Here is a 12008-nt window from a genome sequence, read left to right on the forward strand (position 1 = left end):
TTGTATAAAATGTATATATGGCTTTCAAACAAGACCAGAAGACCGATAATCCAGAGCTTTTAAATACTACATAAATACAAACGAAGCCAAGACAATCACGGACAGTACTCGGCTCAACTAGGAACATGCGTCGATCAGTAGCTTCGAAATTCTGTACTCTTGATTATCTCTAATAACAGTGGAAGGCAACTTTTTATAGCCTTGATTAAAAATTCATTCTTATATTGTTTTGTTTTTGAGTCTAGGTGCCTTGGGCATCCTAGACTCTATGTCAGCATACGCGTTCTGCCTGCCTGCCCGCGTGAACTTTTTGTGCTTTTCGCAAGGCAGCAATCCTTGAGTTACCGTTAAACTTCCGGTGTGGTAACTTCCGGTTAAAGCTTTAGGAAATATAAAACGTTCTCTGTCGACCTGTGACCTTTATAGTCATTAAGAAGAAAATTCGAAAAATATTTATTCGTACGTTTCTGCAAGAAAGTCTTCCATGTGGGTTGAGCGTGCGCATGCACATTGTCTAGTATGGACTTTAAGCACAAAGACGGCGACGTGAGATTCGATGAGAGACTGGGGAGAGAACGCGGTTGTGGCGCGAAGTTTCAAGCGATTAAGCAAACCCACGTTCTAAAGTTGTTGTTCTGTGTGCAGCCGAAAGTCGTTTCGAGAATGTGCTTGCCAAAAGCAGTCAGAGATCAACTAATCAGCAACTATCAAGGAATTATTAACGACAGAGACGTTTTGCTTCTGTATGACCTAAATACCTCTAACCATATAGATTTGCCTTACAATTCGTACGAAAATTTCGACTTCGATATCTTGGAAGAAGATGAATGCATGTCGGAATTTCGTTTCCACAAAAGCGATATTCCACTTCTAGCAGAAATGTTACAAATTCCCGACCGGCTAACTTTATATCAAAGAAGTGTCTGCAGTGGCTTGGAAGCACTCTGCATTGTTCTCAAGAGGTTAGCGTACCCTTGTCGGTATGCAGACATGGTTGCAAAATTCTCAAGACCTGTCCCAGTGTTATGCATTATAAATAACCATTTAATGGACTACATCTATCAAACGCAAAGCCAGAGGATTTTGCAATGGAATAACACTGTTATGAATCCACATGCCCTTCAAGCATATGCTGATGCCATAACTAGCATTGTCGCAACTTCAGTGGCTGAGAGCAATCCTAGTACAACAATCAATGCTAACGGAAAGCAATCGTCACTTCATCACCTTTCCAGTCTCTCAAAGAAAGTAGCAGATGCAGAAATTTTGTGGGCTCTAAACTCTGTGGACTCTCATTTTTCTGCTTCTTCCAATGTAGGGATGAACGCATTATTCAAGACGATGTTCAGTGACAGTGAGGTGGCGTCGTTGTATTTTATGAGTGAATCTAAATATCGTTACATGACTACTTTCGGGATTGGTCCACAATTTTCTAAGTTGCTATTAGCAGATGTAAAAGCTTCACCAGCCCATTGTATAATGTTTGATGAGTCACTGAATAGCGAGCTATAAAACAAGCAACTAGACATCGATGTGCGGTTCTGGAACGAGAATGCATCCAAAGTTGAATCAAGATACTTTAATTCTCTTTTCATTGGTCACGGCAGAGCTCAGGACATACTAGGCCATTATTTTGATGCAACGAAAGAGCTAGACGCAAGACGAACCTGGCAAGTAGGCATGGATGGTCCAAAAGTGAACATCTCATTCCATAATAAGCTGATGGAACAACGCAACGAACTAGATTTGCCACAACTGTTGGATCTTGGGACTTGTGGACTGCATACTACTCACAGAGCATTCCAAACCGGCGCTAAAACAACTAATTGGGGCCTAGATGCTTACCTTCTTAAAGAGTACAGACTCTTTAAAGATTCGCCAGCTCGCCGTGAGGATTTTGTCAGTTATACTGGAACAACAACATTCCCTTCAAAGTTTTGTAACCACAGGTAGGGGTCAGGTCCTCATGATGTGAAATTAAAGCATTTCCCATTTTGGGTCAGGGAAATCAAATCAGCTTTTCTTTTGAGTGAAAGATATCCAATCTTGTTCCTATAACAATATTTTTCTTTCTTCATTTAGTGCAACATTCCTTTTGATTTTCTACTCAAGCCTTATAAACGTTTGGTCTTTGCATGCCAATGAAGAATACACGCCAGACGGTGACCGCTCTACTCTCTTATTCCCTCGCTCTGACGGTAGCTTCGTTCTTCTCCATTTCGCCAAGAGTATCTTCACAGCAATCCTGGGGGTCTATATCCGTTTTTTAGTACACAAAAGGTAGAACTATTGTTCATTCTTCTGATTTTCCGAACAATGGCCACAAACCACCCGGTAACTGTCTCAAGCGCCTGGCCGCTGGTACAGTAGACAGCCTTATCGGAAATCTATGCTCAATCTTTGGAAACAGTGATAGAGGTGGGGAGTGGCACGATTTTTTTAGGAATCGGCAACCCTGCTACACATACCTATAAATATCTCAAATCAATTTCAGAAGAACAGGCTCGGGCGAGCATCACCCCCCAAGTAAGCCACACCTTTATTTTAAGATAAGCTGACAATATTAGCAAAACACATAAAAACCAAACTAGTTTCCCGTGTACAACACCCCATTCAGCTCTCTTCTATACATAAAGTAATTTCCGCCTCAGAGACCGCAGCCCGTCTCGCCACAGACAATAAAAGTAACCGTTCCGAAGCCGCGAATATAGGAACCTTAAGCAGATATTCAAATTATTTGCAAATTATTCCGCGTGCCTTTAAACCCATTTTGTTTTTCAATGAACTACACTACCCTCGTGAGTATTTAGGTAAAGGTGTTTGTACGCAAGCTTATTCCCAGGTGAATCATCTCTATATTATTACACTTTAGGTTTGGGTATTCAAGTGTATATCATATCAATTTAGGTATGGGTAATATAGATTTTGATATTTTGTATGATATCTAAATAAACGTCGATATATTCAGACTTGTATCTTTGTTGACAACCTTGACACCAACACATTGTTCAACCTGGCCGAAACGAGCTCATCTCCCTCCACATCTCTTTCTCGCAAAGAGGTAATTGTCTCACGTTGTCACAATGAGAACATAATACTATTCTCTCTGTGCATAAATTGTGACCATTAAGCGTAAATCCTTTGCGCGGGAATTATAGCGTCGGTATATAAACAACCCCTTATTTAGTTGTTTATTCACATTTCGCCTTCTTGCGCCAAACAAAAAGGCCGCAGTTACCAAAACGCGCCCACCCTCCCCCTGTGTTAACTCTAAAATGGTAATTATTGACAACTAGGTAGGATGTCTTTTTTTCATTAAAAAAATGAGGTTTCAACCAAATAAAAAAAAGGTTTTCGACTCCGCACTCATGAAATAGTTCAGGTACCCAGGATTTTTCTTGGGGAGGTGCGAAATCCGAAAAAGTGGACCTAATTTTTCCGGGGGGGGGGGAGGGAGGGGGCGCTGTGAGGGGGTGCGTTCGCACCCCCTGCACCCCCCCCCCCCCCCCCCTGGGTACGGGCCTGTAGTTGATTTTTATTTATCAAAAAGTTGTTTGAAACTGGGATTCCTCCTGTTATCTCAATTGCATATTCAATCGAGTGATCTTTCCTTAATCCAAATTGGCACTGTGTCGATAATTCATACTTTTCTAAATAATTAATTATATGTTTGTAGGCTAGTTTCTCAAATATTTGACTTAAGGATGACGACGTAGATATTAAACGGTAATTTATAGCCTGAAAACTATTTTCACCGTTGTCAACAGGTGTAACTTTGGATATTTTAAGAATATCGGGGAAAATTCCCTGGGAAAGGCAATGGTTAAATCCCGTTGTGAGGATTGAGAGGATTAAAAAAAGAGTAGCTTTAACATATATTTTTGGGGTTTAAAGTCTTCAAAATCCGCATTTAGCATGAAAACGAGGCTCTAGATTTATATCTGTAAAATTATGGCACAGATTTCTTCGAATGTCTAATTCCCTTCCCAACTATTCACGCCTTTCGTCGAAGTATACAAAGAGTATCTAGCATACCTGCGTGATGCAAACGGATAGCTTTCAAGTTTTTGGATGTCTTACATTGATATAGTAGAGATTATGCTAGAACTTCTGCGAGTAGCGAGAGAAGGAAACTGGGAGTTACATTTGGCTTCGAGCCTTACGTGTCCCTGGTCTCCTCGGGTCGCAAATGTAAACAGGAGTAAATACATCGAATCAATCCAGCTTGAGATGATTTTACACAATTACCTGGTAAAGATTGAGACTATGGTAATATATGCAGTAATAAAATAGCGAAGGTAGAAGCCGTCCTTCGTTAAGATAAGTTTTGTTTTCTTCCTAAAATAACTTTATCCTTCATTGAATGTGGTTATGATCACACACATCCGGTAGTCAGCCACCAAGCCACACCGGGTCCTCCGGTAGTCAGCCCCCAAGCTGCACTGAGGCCCCCGATAGTCAGCCCCATAACAGCAAAGAATCCCCATGACAGCAAAGAATCCTCCAACCAGTCCTCCCGTTGAAGTCAAGCCTACTCCAATACTGATAGACGATAATGTGAAGTGCCCCGAATACTGGATTAATTATCGTGGTTCGGGGAACGATGATTACTTTATACAAGGAGAACAGAAAGAACATTCTGGACAGATGTTGGTGGTTGTCAGATACAGAAATTTATGCTTGTCTTTAGCTGCTGAGACGCCAGTTTCCACGAATTGGTCATACCATAGACATGCGAGTTTGTCCAGGTAGGGAACACTGGAGCACACTGGTTTTGTGTTTCTAGCGTAGGATGTGACAATTTGACAGTGAAGGTGTATGACAGTGGAGGCGCTAGCCGCCAAAACACTATGCTGAGTAACCATGTGGCACGAATGTTCTCCACGTACAAGATGGAGAGAGTCCAATCTCAGTTTGGTGGTTCGGACTATGGGTTATTTGCGTTGGCGTTTGCCACTTTTGTTTTGCTTGGTTGAAGATCCAAGGAAAAGGTACTACTACCAAGGTGCTATGAGAGAGCACTTTTAAAGTGCTTGTCTTTCCTCACAATGGAGCAGTTTCCATCAAAGAAGCAGCGGCGATGTAAAGGTTCGACTGAGTAGATTGACAGATACGCAGCCTATGCCACCGAGCACCGTGGAAGGCCAAGAATTGTATTTCCCCATCTTTTTTATTTGAAAACTACACACAGAGTACTTTAAGCCTATATTCCGCTGCCACGTTAGGTGTCGCTCAAATACATTTCAATTTGTACCGTTTTATTGGCTGGGGAACAAATAAATATATATCGCATTATCTAAGACAATAAACATTATAAAGTTCCACGTCGTCTTTTACTTTTTTTTATAAAAAAGCGCAGTCAGTTTTCCATTTCTCGTACGAAACATGTTCGGCCACCAAATAAGCTATAATTCTCTCGTTGCCCTGCCCTTACCCTCGTTTATTTCAATAGAGGACATAAAGTCTGGTTGTTGCGCCTGTGCAAGAGAGCAGTCTGTGCTGTAGGTCGAGTTGTGGATATCGTGTATCTCAACGGACGTAGACCAACAGATGATCCACCACCGCTTCCTGACTATGTGATGGTCCGATTCACGAGCTACACTGGACCAGCATTCATTGCAGATGATCCGCAGGTTGTACCTATTGTTCCTGTGAGTCGCTCCATCGAGTGTGCATGTAGGTGCACACGTGTTCAGGTTCCCTTGAGATTGGCATGGGGGATGACTATCCACAAATGCCAAGGTATGACCGTAGGAGAGGGGGAACCGCTCAGGTATGTTGTTATCCATCCTGGTAAGTATGCTTTTGAAGCAAAGAATCAAGGGGCATTATTCGTTGCTTTGTCAAGAGCAAAGACAGCTGGAGGTGGCAATGCTGACCCGGATTTCGCCCTCCACGAGAAAGTTCTGGTAAACGAGGATTCCGTGCAGTGGATTCCCGTACAACTAGGGCACGTACATTTGAGATGGAGCGACTTCGCTGGCTTTCTGAGCAGTGCCAGCAACGCCGTGAGTTTGCACCTGCATACCACAGGGACACCTTCATGGAGCTCTTGCAGTGGACAGATGAATACAACCACGATGACGCCCTACATGGACCTGTCTGAGAGGTCCCTTCCATGCCATCTTTCCTTTGCTTGCCTGGGAGAATTGCCCGCGAAGGCCTACATTAACTGAACTACGGGAAATGCTGGAGTATCAGTGCTCATGTTGGTCAGGCCTAAAAGCCTGGAGCACTTTGTTACAGTGGTCATGTTGGTCAGGCCTAAATGCCTGGAGCACTAAACCAGCTGGCTAATTAGGCAGATAGCAATGTTGTGGCAAACACGTCCGTCAGCATTGCTGCCCAGTGATGACAAGGCCAGGCGAGTCAATTATACACTGATGCTAGCAAATCGTTGCTCTGAATAGTCACCTCATGATATTCTGGGCAAGGGCTGGTGCAATGGTGACTGGATTACTGCTCAGTGCTTTTCTAACACTTTTTGTAGTTATCTGGCTTGCAAGGCTGACAGTGATTAGTTATTACTAGGTCTCAGTGTTCCTGGAAAGGGGGTACTGGCTGGCTGGTTAATGAGCTAATAGTAATCGTTGATACAGTTACTTGCACAGTGTTGGCTCATCTAAGCCAATGGCCCTGTTGTAGACCACCTTTGTCGTCCAAGTTGGGCAAAGCTAGCGTTTGAATAGAATCACTGTATTACTTGGCAGTGGCATGGTCTACAGGCCATTTATACTGCAGCTAGCGAGCTGGCATCTTGATCAGCAGTGATAACCACTGCTGGCCATCGGAAGGTGGGATGAGAGACCAATCCATATTCCTCTTTCCTCTTGAATTGTTTTCATTACACAAAACTAAAAGTACTATACTCAGCAAAGAGATGGAACGCTACCATCAACAGGGTATTTACTGTGCCCATTTAACATGAAATATAGTAGTATAACTCAAATCCTTTTTTTATGAATAGTCCATCTAATTATAATTAATAACAATTAAGCTTTCTTTATTCTTAATGCTCCTACTGTGGATTGGTCTATTGCCTGTAAGGGCAAGGCTGGTTGTTGATGCAGTGTCGACTCAATGTTGTGGTCAATACACTGTGACCAGCAATTGGAATCCAGGCAAGTTTGTACTTTGTACATGAAACTTTTCCTCTTTTTCTTCTTCAACATTTGCTAGAAATGATACATCCTCAATCAATTGTAAATAATAACGAGTTATTATGGAGCATGAAAAGTGTACCACATGAAGAATCATTGCACTCAACCAATTCAAAGCAGCAGCTGCAAGTAAAGCGAAGTTATAGAAACTGACAAGCAATGAAAGAAATCTGCAAACATCTCCTCTTATATAAAGAGAGTGCCCGAACAGAACACACTAACAGGTGATCACAAATGTTGGCAGATGGTCTTTAGCATTGTTCTTTATGGTAATGTCTTTGTTTAACCTCTTTACACACTGCACCGGTACTCTTGTGTGCAGGAGAGGGGATGTCAAGTATTATCTGGATATACACAAATGAAACGTTAAGTGATTGATTGAACATTTGGTAAGCGTTTGTTATATAATACTGAAACCCTAATATAACTAGACGTGTAACATATTTATATCTTTTCTATGAGACATTATGTGCTACGTACACAAAAATACATTATGGAGTATTGTCATTTAGCCTATTGCTACAAAATAACAACAAGGAAGAGGTAAGTAACTGTGATTATGGTTTGCATCTTAGCATCAAACACTGTGCTTTTCATCACTAACAATGCTGTAAATTACCCACAGAGAGTTTTTGTGTGACCTCCATAAACTTCAACTAGAAAATATATAGCCACCGAACACATTGCTAAGGGTTTATACTTTTATTGCAATAATGCATCTTGGGTAGGGTGAGTTGGTTGCTTTTGGTATATTTGTAATCCAAGAGCGGCAGTGGTTGGGCCAAGCAGTTTGTCTTCCACATATATTGATTTCCATGATTTCCAGTGCTTTTCGTGCCTCCTCCAAATATGGAAATTAATTGTTACCTGGTAGACAGACTGTTGTCTCTTTATTTATACATGTTTTAACATTTATTATTTTATATAATACACCTATTTAAAATTAGGTTATATAATACTGAAACCCTAATATCACTGGATGTGTAACATATTCTATTTCTTTTCTATGAGAAATTATGTGCTACGTACACAAAAAGACATTTTGGAGCATTATGTGCCATCTAGCCTACTGCTACAGTATAACAATAAGGAAGAGGTAAAGTAACTCTGATTATGGTTTGCATCTTAATATCAAACACTATGCTTTTCATCACTAACAATGCTGTAAGTTATCCACAGATAGATTTTGTGTGACCTCAATAAACTTCAACTAGCAAATATATAGCCACTGAACAAATTGCTAAAGGTTTTTACTGTTGTTGCAATAATACATCTTGGGTACATCTTACAGTATTTTGTGACTATTGACAAACAAAATTTACTGGAGTCCCTTGGCAGATAATAAGAATTATATTTACCCTTCCTCCAACTTGAAACAATTTTTAAGCTATCTTGGCTGCAATACTGTAACCCTAATACCATTAGCTAACAGTTCTATGACTAAATTGCTATTTCGTTTCTTTTAGAAAATTACTGACACAGAAGGGCGTTTGGAATCCTGTTCTGTCATCTAGTCAACTGCAGGCTTTAACATTAAGAGAAGAGGTACAGTTACTATGGATATTTATGTCTTTTTCTTGGTTTAATAGGAGCAAAATCATTCTTCCATGAGAACATACAATACATTTTTTATCACTAAAACGCAGCTTGTTGTAATTTTTATCAGAAAATCAAATCTTTGAAGTACCCAGAAGGCGTTTAAACAATCATATGTCAAAAGTATAAAATACTTTTTTATATATTTGTTATATCAGAGTCACTACCTCAACCAGCCTGATTTTGCTTTCTTTTTGAGATGTGATAATTGTTTTATTGAACATTTGGTAAGTTTTGTCATAAAACACTGCAACCTTAATATCACTAGATGTGTAACATATTCATTTTTGTTTCTATGAGAAATGTGCTACATAGAATGACATTTGTAAGCATGACCTGCCATCTAGTCTAATGCTATCAAAACAAGGAAAGAGGTAAAGTTACTATGATTATGGTTTGCATATATCATTAAACACTAGTTGTAAGTAGTTGAAAACATACAGGTAAGTGCAAGACATGGACATTGGCCAGTGACTGTGAATTATGAAAAAAAATAAGCTTTATATGACAGTCTTGGTGAACTCTATTCACTTTGAATCCTCCGAACGTTATTACTATAAAAGATGACTTAATGTTTCAAGGTGTCACTGGTCTTATTCATATGACTCAATTATGCACATGTTTCCCCCCTCAGTTCTCCAAGATGCTTCGCTGGTATAAATAAATTTGGTGGCTGATGCTCTGGCTGGCAATATTTCTTTAAAAAGCTCAAAGACTTGTCATTGCAGCAACTCTCATTGGATACCTTTTCTTGCTTTAACCGTAATTATGAGTTAAGGGCTCTAACCCTCGGAGCCTATGAATGCATTGCATTCGGTCGAGGAGTACGTTTTCAGTGTATTTTTCCCAGAAAGGGTTTTATCTCTGTTTTGTTTCGTACCGGGCAATGTATCAGTATGATGTATTCCTTTTTTATATAAAAATGGGGAAACAATATTGTAAAAATTATCTCTAAGCTAATAGAATTATTCAAAACGAGATTGATTAAATAGATGCAATAAAATAACAGTTAGTCGATATTTTTCTCCTTTACTAGTATGTATTGGGGTCCTTCTGCTCATTTCATTATTCATTCATCACAAGAATAGCCATGGCAAACATTAGTCCAGTATTTCAGAGAGCCTTTATCATTATACCACCTCAACACTACATTTTGTCAATATTTACTTTAAAAAAATCAAACAACTTAAAAGCTAGTTTAAGACCTTCACATACACAATTATGACACAAGTATGAATATGCTCGTCCACGCAGGCTCCGCTTTTAGGCAGTGCAAGACTACTGCATATCCCCATCAAAACAGTAGATAGATTGCGTGTAATAAACTTGGGCCGCCTGTGGTTGAGCGAATTGTAAATCCTAAAGGAGCATAGATGACTTTTTAGCGAGAGTCCCTCACCCAACAGGGAGTTAAACAAAAAGCAAACAAGAATTACTGTGTATACATATTCAACAATATAAAGAAAGATCGCTTTTACCTTGGTAAAATAAAGCTGGGATTCTTTAGACCGATACTAAAACTATCGTAACCTGGCCTTCCCAAAACACACAGGAAAACAAAGCGATCAATGTCAGTACTCCAAGGAATACCTGTGGTTTAAGCGGGAAAATCAAGAGGGGCGGCGCGCGCGAAAACAAAAACAAAAAAATAAATATTGCCCCTGCAGTTGTGTTACACCAAAACGTAAGTACACAACACTTAACCTGAACTCCCATTTACCTCCGTTTTTCTAGCTCGCTTAAAAGGCAAGAAATACCTTTTTTGTTCCTTTACTTTAATTTTACATTTTCCACAGAATGTCGCATCGAGCGGCGGCAAACGAGAAGGTATCAATCACTTGCGCTCCTTTTAGGAACAAACCTTAGCATATTTGAAGCGAAAATGTTGGTAATTACTAAAAAAAGATTCAAACAGAGGACTGTCAAGCGATAAAAATTCGGAGTGTGTAGGTACAATACGGTACAATACCCAAATACTAGATACACGACAGGTTTTACTTTACAAGTTTCTTAGTTATTTAAGTTAAGCTTGTACTTAAATATTAGCCAATGAGTCATATCATAATAATGGTGTGTTGATTAGTGCAGCGAACTCAAAACTATTATTATACTTAATGCTTGACAGAAAATAATCAGCAGAAAGGGAAAAGAAAAAGTAAGTACAAAAATACAAATGAAGCTTACATCATATACTTGAATTGAATACAATAGACCAAAACTGGAATTCGACTCTGCCAAATTTTCGTCTTTAATAAGACTTCTTCGGGGCAGAAATTCATATCTTGAATTAATTCTTGTTTTTTTATTTAAGCTTAACTTAACTTTAAGCTTATATGTCGCTTTTTGATTTACAGCATGTGAAAAGTGTAAAGGTAACGGCCATAAGGCTGAAAAATGTCCCACTGACGAGACAAGTAAGTATATGTAGAAAGAACTCCAAGTGTGAAAATGTTATGACAATTTAACAAGTGTTTAACATATTTATTTCATCAGATAATAATGTGCGCTGTTATAGGTGTCGGGGGCAGGGGCACAAAAAAAAAACAATGCCCCACACGACCTCAAAGTAAGTATTGAAGAATCTCTGGTTTAGTTGATTTCTTTATCTTAATTTTAGAGTATTTCATAAAATATTCCAACAAATGTCATTGCAATACGCTTTAGCAGTGCTCACTGAGGATATGAAACAGACTGATAAGTTACTTGTAATGGTGATGGTCATTTCAGCCTAGAACTATACACCTATTTCAAGTAAGGTTGCATCAGAGAGTCCTTGTCTGTTAACATGCAAGGTTATTGTGTGTCAATTACAGCATAAAATAAAAAAAAACATATTTACATGACCCATTAATTAATTGATTCTAGATGGTGTTTATTGGTGTTTTTTAGGTGAACGTTTGGAAAATATATAATTTGATACTAATCTTTCATCCTTTTTTATAGAGAAGAACAATAACAAGAGGAAAAGAGGCAATGCAGCTGCAGTGCTTCAAAGATATCAAATGAGCCAACAAATAAGCATAGATCAAAGCCTACCCATGTTTCTTTTTGTGTCTTTCGAATGAACCAATCAGTGTTACCACACATTGATCCTCCAATGCAATACCTTGTTTGAAATAGGTGTATAATATATATTTAAAAAATATTGTAACCTGTTATATTTTATTATTCTTGATCTAAATAACCAATAGGTTCTCATGACAATGCAATATTTTATTAGGTTGTGCATGATTTTTCATAGCCAAATTATCA

At 39.1% G+C, this 12008-nt stretch overlaps 1 long non-coding RNA gene across 1 annotated transcript; it reads left to right on the top strand.

Moving 5' to 3' along the window:
* Nucleotides 1-7513: 7513 nt before the first annotated feature.
* On the top strand, nt 7514-11741 carry LOC116614476. Its single transcript, XR_004294547.2, has 6 exons — nt 7514-7559; nt 8108-8256; nt 8627-8705; nt 9057-11170; nt 11250-11322; nt 11700-11741. It is a non-coding gene; the product is annotated as an uncharacterized LOC116614476 (long non-coding RNA).
* The last annotated feature ends 267 nt before the right edge of the window (nt 11742-12008 follow it).

Source organism: Nematostella vectensis, chromosome 13, assembly GCF_932526225.1.
Source record: "Nematostella vectensis chromosome 13, jaNemVect1.1, whole genome shotgun sequence".
Taxonomy (NCBI): Eukaryota; Metazoa; Cnidaria; class Anthozoa; order Actiniaria; family Edwardsiidae; genus Nematostella; species Nematostella vectensis.